Genomic DNA, 11079 nt, shown 5'->3' on the forward strand with positions numbered 1-11079 from the left:
TAATATGCATAACAATGAACGAAAAGTGGTTGGTGTGTTTTCTTTGTACTTTTGTTTTGATATCATTATTGTTTTCCACCGTAAATTAAATTGCACTAGTTATTTTTTTCGTTTATTCTATTTGTAAAATGTTAACTTTTACCAATGTCAACTCATTCAAGAATAGTTTTAGGCAGTGGGAATATTTACGGTGGAAAGGAAAATAAAAAACGGGAATATTCCCGGGTTGTTCTCTTGCATATCAATTTCCGGGAGGAATTTATTTCCATTTCTTTATTTTATTTTCCAAATTATAAGAAAAGTATGACAAATTACTTTATTTTCATTTATTATAATATACTTCTAGGTTTTAAACAATTTGGAGGTTACAAAAATTAAAATTCGTTGACTGTATTTTATATAACTAGTCATATGATTTTTTCTAACAAGGGACATGTTTCGGTTAAAACGCGATGATCGGTATAAAACTTGGTATACATATACAGGACTAAGTACTGAACACTGTATGATAAGTCATTCCCGTGTAAAACTCGTTTTCCGCCGACAACGCCAACTATCCTTCGAAACACTAGCAGTTAAATTCCTAGTTATAGGTGCTGAGTGGCGATCAGTCTGCCGGGCCAGTGTGTCGTAGCAAGCTCGAATTAGTGTTAGGTCAGTGTGGAAAAAATGGGACGGGCTGCTGGCATTAACCTCCTTCATGTAAGTGAATTGTTAAAAGATAAACTAAGGCGCAGATTATGAATCAAATATCAGTTGGAGCAGAAGATGAGTGATTTGCAACACTTTGATGCAATTTAATTATCAATGAGTACGAAAATGAATTAGAAATGATCATACTCGTCAGAGATGATAAAAAAAACTGGGCCATATGCAGAGTTCTTCTGGCTTGTGATTATTACCATACTAAAGCGTTTGACTTACATATGCTTCCTGCAGATGTCGGGCGTTTAGCATGACGCTAATCATTTGTCAAAACGACTTGGCATAAGGCGTGTTAAATTTCTAAATGTTATAAACAAATTAGGTTGGGTAACTGCTAGGACACAGATACCCCACTATTTTGTCAACATTTGCTTTTAAATATGTATGTTCACAATAATAGCATGTCTTTCCTGTTTTTTTTTTTTTTTTTTTTTTTAATTTTGCATGAAACATTGCTACACACGACTTTTCTTCCTGCCTATTTCTCGAAATTCCATGCGTGAATTCACATGTAAGTTCGAGTACCTCTTCAGAAATTCGAGTCAGAGAGAAAAGGCAGACTGACGTCTATTAAAAACGGCAAAATTTGATGCAAATATCTTAGAACTGTTATATATATATATATATATATATATATATATATATATATATATATATATATATATATATATATATATATATATATATATATTACTAGGGTGCTATTCACCAACTCGTGTGTGTCCATAGAGAAGAGGCAAGTTAGCTGTGGTGGGTATTACGCGTGCAAGTTGTCGAAAAATACTAATTTGTTAAAGGTGGCCACTACAAGCTAGTTTTGGTTACAATTGAAGCAGTGAACCGTTTCTATGGTTACAAGTTACCTATATAATTTCTCTTAATATTGCTGTTCCTTTCTAGCTTGACACGTTTCAGGTTGTAAGCCTGTAACAGCACCTCCGAAAAGAATGAAAAGCATTTCATCCTTGACCGTCCACAATTGCTCCTTCTGTGAAGATTACTTTCTACATAGTGTTCGTATTTGCTGTGTCAGTTCTTCACTATTACTTTTCAGCTATGTCGCCTGAGTGAAGTAACTATTCTGCATGGTCGTTTGTTGTGACGTGACTGATTTTACCTGGAAATTTCCAAATACTGGACCCCTTCTTCATTTTAAGCATGTGTCATCTGATATCGTAAAAACGGTTTATGCAGTGCGATCCATTCCTACGCGATTGTGACTCAAAGCTACTTGTTGAGACCGCCTACCATAGGGTATGGGTGTGTTTCTCAAACTCTTGTTATTTTCCACATAAACCTATCATTGTCATCTCGACTACTCCTAGGATTACACCCGAGCTCAGTTCCTCAAATTCCCTTTGCTTTAAATTGAACTAGACATAATAATAATAAAAAAAAAACACTTCTGGGCATCTTGTAGTCGTGTATAAGCATGCATATTATACATTTGCACACAATAGATGCACAATACTCAAAAAATAAATAAATAAGAGAGCAGAATATATCAGAAGATAATCAGTGAACTTCCTGGTACCATCATTTAACCTTTGTTATGGACATGCGCTAACCAAAAGAAATCATTATGACAATAATTCGTAAACAAATAAATTTATTGGTTTTTGGTGATCTCTTACGAATATCATGAGTCTTTCAGAGCATAAAGGAATCAAGTCTTCAGAAAGCTGAGAAAGTAAGAAACCTGTTTGTAGGTACTTTTATGTATTATCTGTCAGCAAAGTAAATGTACACCTATTTTTCGAGTCTGGCATTCCTGCGCTCCATCCGTGGAGAGTATGAGAATTAAATCAATCAAATGTTTACTGAGGGGCAAAAAGAAAAATTCAATCTGAATAAGACACTGCATAGGGGCACAAGCTGTGAATAAGAATAGTGCATAATGTAAATAAAGGACGACAACAAAAGAGAAAGCCAGAAACAGCTGTTAAACTTAGAAAAAAAGAGTACAAATTGTCGAAGTGGGAACATAAAACATAAATACAACAAATACGCCGACAACTAAACGTTCACCAGGCCGTGATCTTGGTGTAGTGGTTAAGGTGCTGGCTTACAAATGCAAAGGTCGCCAGTTCGAATCTTCGGTGGGGACGTTTTTAAAAATTTTTGTTAATAATACATGCAGCTCGTGAGAGATGGTAAAAGAGGTCGTATTTAGTTTTTCGTAGCAATTATTATTGGTAATATTTAGTACTGATAATACTTTTTGTCTTTGCGTATTGCTTTTATTCTTGCCTTAATTTTGAAAGAAAAGAAAATCCGAACAAATGCCACAAAAATTCCTCATATTTTGAATGTAAACGCCATTTGCAATTTGTAAAGAATAAAATTTGAACGTTCCGATGTAGCTGAAAAAAGTAAAAAGAAAAACATGGAAGTGGAGTGTTCGAATCCATACTCATGGTTATTAAAAATACAATTTTTACATGCCTTACACCTCCCGACCACGTTTCTACGTTAGCAAGTAAGAGGTTTCTGTTTAGGTTAGGCTGCTCAATAAGTTTTGCAAAGGGGCCTGGTGTAGCTCTGACGCACCACAGGTGCGAGAAGGGAGCAAAACACTTTTTCTCTCTTCCTCTGTGTGTCTATTTATCTATCTATCTGTATATATATAGAACGCTATTTGTGAATGCTATAACCACCCTAATTTTCAGCGGATTGAGACGAAACTTGGCAGAAACATTAAATGTTGAAATATCTTGATGAGTTCGTTAACCAGAATAATCAGATGAAAATGTTCAAAATGGTGCCCCTTCAAACTTTTAAAAACTTCCAAAAGAACCAAATTTCGCCCATAAATAGGTATTCAGAAAGTTTTTCACGCCCTTTCGCTACGGTAGGCTTTTGTTTTTTTTTTTTGTTGTTGTTTTTTTTTCCAGAAGGAGGGTTATTTTTCTTTCGGAACAAGATGATTATTAGTGATGATATGGAATTACACATTGAGAGTGAAGTAACTTCTGAAACGTGTTATTTGAAAGAATAATATAATAAATGTGCTATCCTCTAATACAGAGAACTGTAAATCATGTATTTCGAGTTCGGGAGCCTGAATGGCGAGGAGTGTTATTTGATTTGCTTTTTAGTAACACATTGCATTGCAAATAAAGGTAGGCAACATTAGTGGTAAGTAAAATAATAATAATAATAATAATAATAATAATAATAATAATAATAATAATAATAATAATAATAATAATAATAATAGGTGCTGTTTGTGGCAAGGGAATATCTTTTTCAATTCTTCTTCAAACGAAATGATTGTAACGCCATATCTCCCTTACAAACAAAATATTAGCAATTTATATAGAGAAAACGGGAAATTGTAGAGTGATGGGAGCAACGTTGGACTGTATGCACTCATATTACTTAGAAAAATAAGCGATTTCAATGCAAAATGAACGAAGAGTCATTGTCATGGGTAGTCATGGGGCCACGGCAGAGCCCTCTTTAGGCAAAATGTCAATAACTTATATCGAGAAAACAGGAGGTGATAGTGAGATGGGACCAACGTTGCACACCGTGGACCCATAAGGCGCATCGAAAAAAATTAGGGGGGCGGGCGCCAGCCAACCTTACTTCTACATAATAATATAAAATTATATTGTCGAAATACACACACGAGTTAGCTAGTAATATTTCATATTATTAATATTAACAACTGCGTCTTTTCATTACGTGTATATTATTGACATGAAGCTAAAGAGAAGATCCATCATTCGTAGAAAAAATGAGAATAGTCAGTTACTTTAACTGTGAACGACGAAGAAAAATACGAAAAGAGTTGCTACCTGTAGCGAAAACAAACAATACTTTCTCTCAAATGGATAAAAATTCAAGCCGAGATAGATTCAAACTCGCATGGACGGCGCAAAAAGCTAGTGCTTTGTCCAGTTTTTTTTAACTGACTCACCGAAAGTGTTTCAGTAACTTACTTATTGCTAATTTTACTTGCTTCACTCGTTTAACTTGCTTTTTCTAATAACTTACAACGACAGAGACACGAACACAGAAACATCGAGGACAGTTAAAAATCAGAGATGCTCTCCCGCCGGGAATCGAACCCGGGACACCATACATTCGGCGCACGTTCTAGCCACTAGACCAGCGGGGAGGAAACCGCTTACGTCCTGTGTCGTTAGGGATTACGACCAATGTATTGCTAGCTATCACTTCTGTGGGTTGTATAATATGATCACATGTTTCTTCTTTGCTGGAAAAGTTAAACCTACATTCTATGTAATACATGAGGTATTTAGGCCTACATGCTCTTCATATAATGTAATAAAAGGGTCATGCTGGGAATAAGAAAAAGAACATTCCTTGGACAAAACGGAAACTATTGGCATCAGAAATATTTATCTACGAGGCATGCGCGGTAATATATTATAGAATAGTTACTGTTTAGTTCAGTAAACGAAGAAAGGGGTAAAAAAAGCAAATATGTTGCTTCAACGAGATTGATCAAAGTTGACAGAGGCGGAAGGAAATGTGTAGTAATACAACAACTTGATTAAATTGATAATTGGTTCTGTATTCTGTAGTAGATCGTATCACAACTTTACGGGAGAGCAGAGAAAGACTTACTAACGCTGTCATATAGTAAGCTTTAGTAACACGATCATACAGACACAAATGGATGTAACTGTGAGTACTACAACTTGGATTTAACGAAAGCCGTTTAGATATTCGGTGGTTTGCAGGGTTGTATAAGACACAAAAAGATAAGACACAATACAATTCTTCATACCTCAGCTTTCAGTAACTAGATAAATGTAATTTCTAGTTAGATACTTAAACTGCTGTCGGATTTTATTACATGACGTATTGCAGGATACAAAATGCTTTGCATTACTTGTTTGTTTGTAGACAGCTACTAGCTTAGTGTTCTGAAAGGTTGTGTAAAAACTAGAGATAGCCAATTCCGGAATTATTACTTCCCGGACTCCCAAATGTAAAAGCGGGCAAATTTCGGAATTCGGAATATTCCGATTTTGGAATAATTCCGGATTTAGAAATTTCTGATTTCGTTAACATTCCGGAATTCGGAACAATCCGGATATTTTCAAAATCCTGAGTTTTTCTCAATTCCGGAATTTTCTAAATTCCGGATTCTTCCCGAGTTCCGGAATTCTTCTGAATTAGGGAGTTTAAGTGAATTCCATAATTTTCCGAAATCCGGAAAGTGAAAGTTCCGCTTCCGAAAAATGATTTTATTTTTGTTAATATGAATCGTGGCGGAAATAAGTCTTTGACTAGGTAATGGCGACTGCTTTGAAAGAAATGGGGTGTATTCCATTCAATTCAATCTGTCATATTTGTAGTTTCGTGTGGAGAAAAACAAACTTGTAAACCAACGGTTTAAGAAAAACTCAAGTTATTAATGTAAATTTTTCGGACATCATAAAAGAAATACGAATGACATTTTGAATCGAAGAAATATAACATACTAGTTTGCAAGTGGAGAAAAAGAAAACTAGCATAACCATACTAAAGACGAATCGTTTACCGCGTAGCGATCAAGGTCAAGCTGGTTTCGAGGGCGAGTTTCGAGTTGAGTCGAGTTTGGTAATGGCTCGCTCGCTCCTTCAGCTCGTTTTAACTCGTTTTGAAATAATGGTCTGATTAGACTGGAAAGCGAAAGCCATGAGAAATGTAAGCAGTAATGTGGAATACTTTTAGTGTTCTCACGACAGGGTTGCGTCTCGTCTCGTAATTTTAGTACATCTCGTGGGGCAATTTTAGTGTATCTCGTCTCGTCTAGATAACGAGAAGTCAAACAGTTTTTTTATTATTATTATTACGAGACAGCCTCAAACGTCGTAGTCACCAATATAAGTATATACGGTAGTTCTTAAAATCAAGGTTGAGACCTTCACTGTCGAATTCTTGAGCCAAAGCAGAAGACCAACTCGGGTAGTGACATCAACCGGCTCGGCTCGTATAAACTGAGCGAACAGCTCGAGTCGGTTCGGTTGGGATGAGCCGATGACCCGAGCCGGCTCAGTTGGAACGAGCCATCGACTCAGCTCAATTGAGCCAATGGCTCGAGCTTTCTCAGTTGGGATGGGTCCTCTACTCGGCTCATGTGAACCGATCCAAGCCAGCTAAGTTGAAACTAGTCCATCGGCACGTTTCGATTCAGCCCAACAAAGCCGATGGCTCAAATCGGCTCGGTTGGGCGAGCTGTTGGCTCGGCTCACGTCTCGGTTCTGTTCGGTGTTAATGAGCTGTAAGCCGAGCCGTTGAGAAGCCTAAACCCGGTCCCAGCTATTTTGAACATGTTTGGCTGAAGCCTATAATTTTAACAATTTTTGGCTCGAGCCCGAATACTTGTTCCTTCGGAACTCAAACCCAGAGCGTGACCGCTGTCCTTCCCTCCTGAAGACATCTCGTCGACCGAGGTCGACAGTCAGTTAGTGTTTATTATTCAGATACAAACCGTATATCTTTTAAACATTATACACGGTGTTGATATAATAATAATAATAATAATAATAATAATAATAATAATAATAATAATAATAATAATATTAATAATAATAAAAGTTTTAAACTTGCCGTTGAAATTTGGCAAATCTTACTTAAAAGTAGAGATTTCGGGGAAAGGGTTCCGTACCTTCAAGACACACCTCTGCAACTACCAACATTTTAAACTGCAACGTTCCATTGAAGTTTCATGTAGAAAGTATTGTACTGTATGTTTTAAAGAAATAACTGTAATAAATATAACTGAATATCACGCAACAGTACGGCATATAATAAACTAATTTTTAGGATATGCAGAGGTAAATATGAAAGCTTTGCTACAAAATACCTACACAGAACATAATTCAATGAGCTCTGAAATATAATGTAACGAAATAGCCTATGAGATTCAGTCTACAGAGCAATTATTACTTCATTAATGGACATACACTATTTCGAGAATCGAGACAAGACGGGAAATGTTTACCATACTTTTCGTCTCGTCTCGATTCTCATCTCCAAAGAGAGACGGAAATTTTGAGTTAGCCGTGACCCGTCTCGAATGTAAAATGTTAATTCTCATGTTATTTTATTTGTTTTAGAAACGAGATGAGAAACTCCTCTTCTCGTGAGCAGCATTAAACCAAACCAAAATATTCTTTCCAAATGTCACGTTTCTGCTTGTAATGGTATGACCTGAGCGATAATTAGCTCCTAGCTTTTAATCTTCTACGAGATAATAATAATAATTATTAGTTTATTATTATTACTTTTTTATTGCTGAAGATTTGATAGTTCAAGTATTGAAACATCCGAGTATTCAAATATCTGAATATAATAAAACATGTTATCGCCGATCAATCGCCATCAAAAATCCTAAAGTAAAAAAAAATACAATGTGCATTCGCACAAGCACCATGACCACTGAACCGCGATCGCTACGCGGTAAAGATTCGTTTATAGTCTGGTTACGTTAGGCTTCTTTGTCTCCGCGTGCAAACTTGTATGTTATATTTCTTCGATTTAAAATGTCTTTCGTATTGCTTTTATGAAGTCGGAAAAGTTTGCATTAATAACTTGAGTTGTTCTAAACCGCTGGTTCACAAGTTTGCTTTTTCTCCACAAGAAACTACAAATATGAGAGATTGAATTCTCATACACCCAATTTCTTTCAAAGCAGTCGCCATTACCTGGTCAAAGACTTATTCCCGCCACGATTCATACTAACCAAAATAAATTCACTTTTCGGAGGCGGGACTTTCACTTTTCGGATTTCGGAAAATTATGGAATTCAGTTAAACTCCGGAATTCAGAGGAATTCCGGAACTCGGAAACAATCCGGAATTTAGAAAATTCCGGAATTCAGAAATCTCCGGATTTCGAGAAAATCGGATTTTTCCGAATTCCGGAATGTTAACGAAATCAGAAATTTCTAAATGCCGGATTTTTCCGAATTCCGGAATTATATCAAAATCGGAATTTTCCGAATTCCGGATGTTGTCCGGTTTGACCTTCGGGAGTCCGGAAAGTAATTATTCCGGAATTGGCTATCCCTAGTTTATCCACAACCTTTCAGAACACTAAGCTAGTAGCTGTCTACAAACAAGTAATGCAAAGCATTTTGTATCCTGGAATATGTCATGTATTAAAATCCGACCGCAGTTTCAGTATCTATCCAGAAATTGCACGTATCTAGCTACTGGAAGCTGAGGTATGAAGAATTGCATTGTCTTATCCTTTTGTGTCTTATACAACCCTGCAAACCACTGAATATCTAAACGGCTTTCGTTAAATCCAAGTTGTAGTACTCACAGTTACATCCATTTGTGTCTATATGATGGTGTTACTAAAGCTTTCTATATGACAGCGTTAGGAAGTTTTTCTCTACTCTCCCGTAAAGTTGTGATACGATCTACTACAGAATAAAGAACCAATTATCAATTTAACCAAGTTGTTGTATTACTACACATCTGCTTCCTTCTCTGTCAATTTCGATTTCGTTGGTCGATTTCGTTGACGCGACATATTTGCATTTTTATACCCCTTTATTCGTTTACTGAACGAAAAAGTAACTATTCTGAAGTATACTACTGTGCATGCCTCCTAGATAAATATTTCTGATGCCAATAGTTTCCATTTTGTCAAAGGAATGTTCTTTTTCTTATTCCCAGCATGACCCTTTTATTACATTATATGAAGAGCATGTAGGTCTAAATTAGGGATGGTACCTAGTCTTGTTCTCGTCTCGGTCTCGTCTCGATAATTCGAGACGAAACCGAGACCGAGACGGACTTTGGTATACGGAGACGAGACCAAGATCGAGACGGACTTTTACATACCGAGACGAGACCGAGACCGAGACAGACCTCTATGAATCGAGACAAGACCGAGACGAGACCTTTTTCTGTCTCGGTCTCGTCTCGAATTATGACAGCTATTTTGCCTTTACTCAAAATTTGTTTCGCTGCTGTGTTGGTTGACTAATGTACAGTGGCGTAATTAGGGGGTAAGTGTCGGTCTGAAGCCCCTCCCGAAATGAATTTGTGAACACTTTTTCGCATTGCACGTACAACAGAAATGTTTCTTACCCATTCCTCATGCTTCTCCCGAAACAAAATCCACTGCTTTTGTATATAATCTTATATATATATATATATATATATATATATATATATATATATATATATATATATAGGAGCGGATTCAGGATATGATCAAGGGAGGGGTTAAACCATACTTTGCCTCTTTATCCAGTGTAAAGCAGATTTGAAGTTCATTTTATTCCGTGTATACCTGAGCGTTAAGGGAGGATATGGCCCCTATACCTCTTCCCTTGGATCCACGCCTATATATATATATATATATATATATATATATATATATATATATATATATATATATATATATATATATATAATACTGAAAATTTGTACCATGTTGTGTGAAATATTGAAGGGAAAATTATTCTAGATACTCTGCAATATCACTAGATAAACAAGCAGTGTTGGTAACGCAAAATAAAGTTGTATTTTCTCAAATTGCACTATGTAAGGCATTACCTACTGCTTATTTAGATATTAAATAAAACCACAATACCACATACATTATTCATTGTAACAAAGGGCAATACAGTATCACCAACATCAACATTTTGGAGATCTCTAATAACTCAAATGGCATAGACGGTGCAATGTGCATCATTTGTATCTTAGCGTCAAATACTATGATCATGGTATAATGTATTTCGAATGAATGAAGGATCAAAGTTACAAGGAATGAAAAAAATAACTTTTTCTAAAGACTTGACTTCGAAAACGTGCTGACATATCACGTCTCATCATGTAGATGCTTCCAAAAGACTTAAGTGATCATAATGTCATTTACAACAATTGTTATTTCAAACCGTTTCAGAGATACCAAACACATGGATAGTGATTGTTGTACTGCTTAAAATAACGTATTTGTGTTAAATTTTTATAGTGATTGTTGCTTTAGTTTGTTTCTAGAACATTACAACAATAGTTTTTAGTGGTTTTAATTACAAGTCGCAGTTCCATTATTTTAAGTAGTGTTGCCAATATTATTTTAAATATATATTTCTAGTGCAAATAACGTAGCTAAACTGCAAAATATTTTTAAATTACTCGTAATTTATTTTATGGTGCAAGAATGTTTTCAAAAGACGATGTTTTTCGTAGTCTTTAAAATGTTAATGTTAATGTCAAAGTTTTGGTTCCAGCAATACACGTAAATGCAAATTGTAACTGAAATTAAATGTAACTGATAATTTTTTAGTAACCCTGGTTGTTTCCCTAAGCCTTAATCGTGATATACACAAAACCATGGGTAATTAAAAGTTATAATTCCACCCTAGTTACATTTCACTTGTTTTAG

The sequence above is a fragment of the Thermobia domestica genome, chromosome 18, assembly GCF_964235325.1.
Source record: "Thermobia domestica chromosome 18, izTheDome1.hap1.1, whole genome shotgun sequence".
NCBI classification, from domain to species: Eukaryota; Metazoa; Arthropoda; class Insecta; order Zygentoma; family Lepismatidae; genus Thermobia; species Thermobia domestica.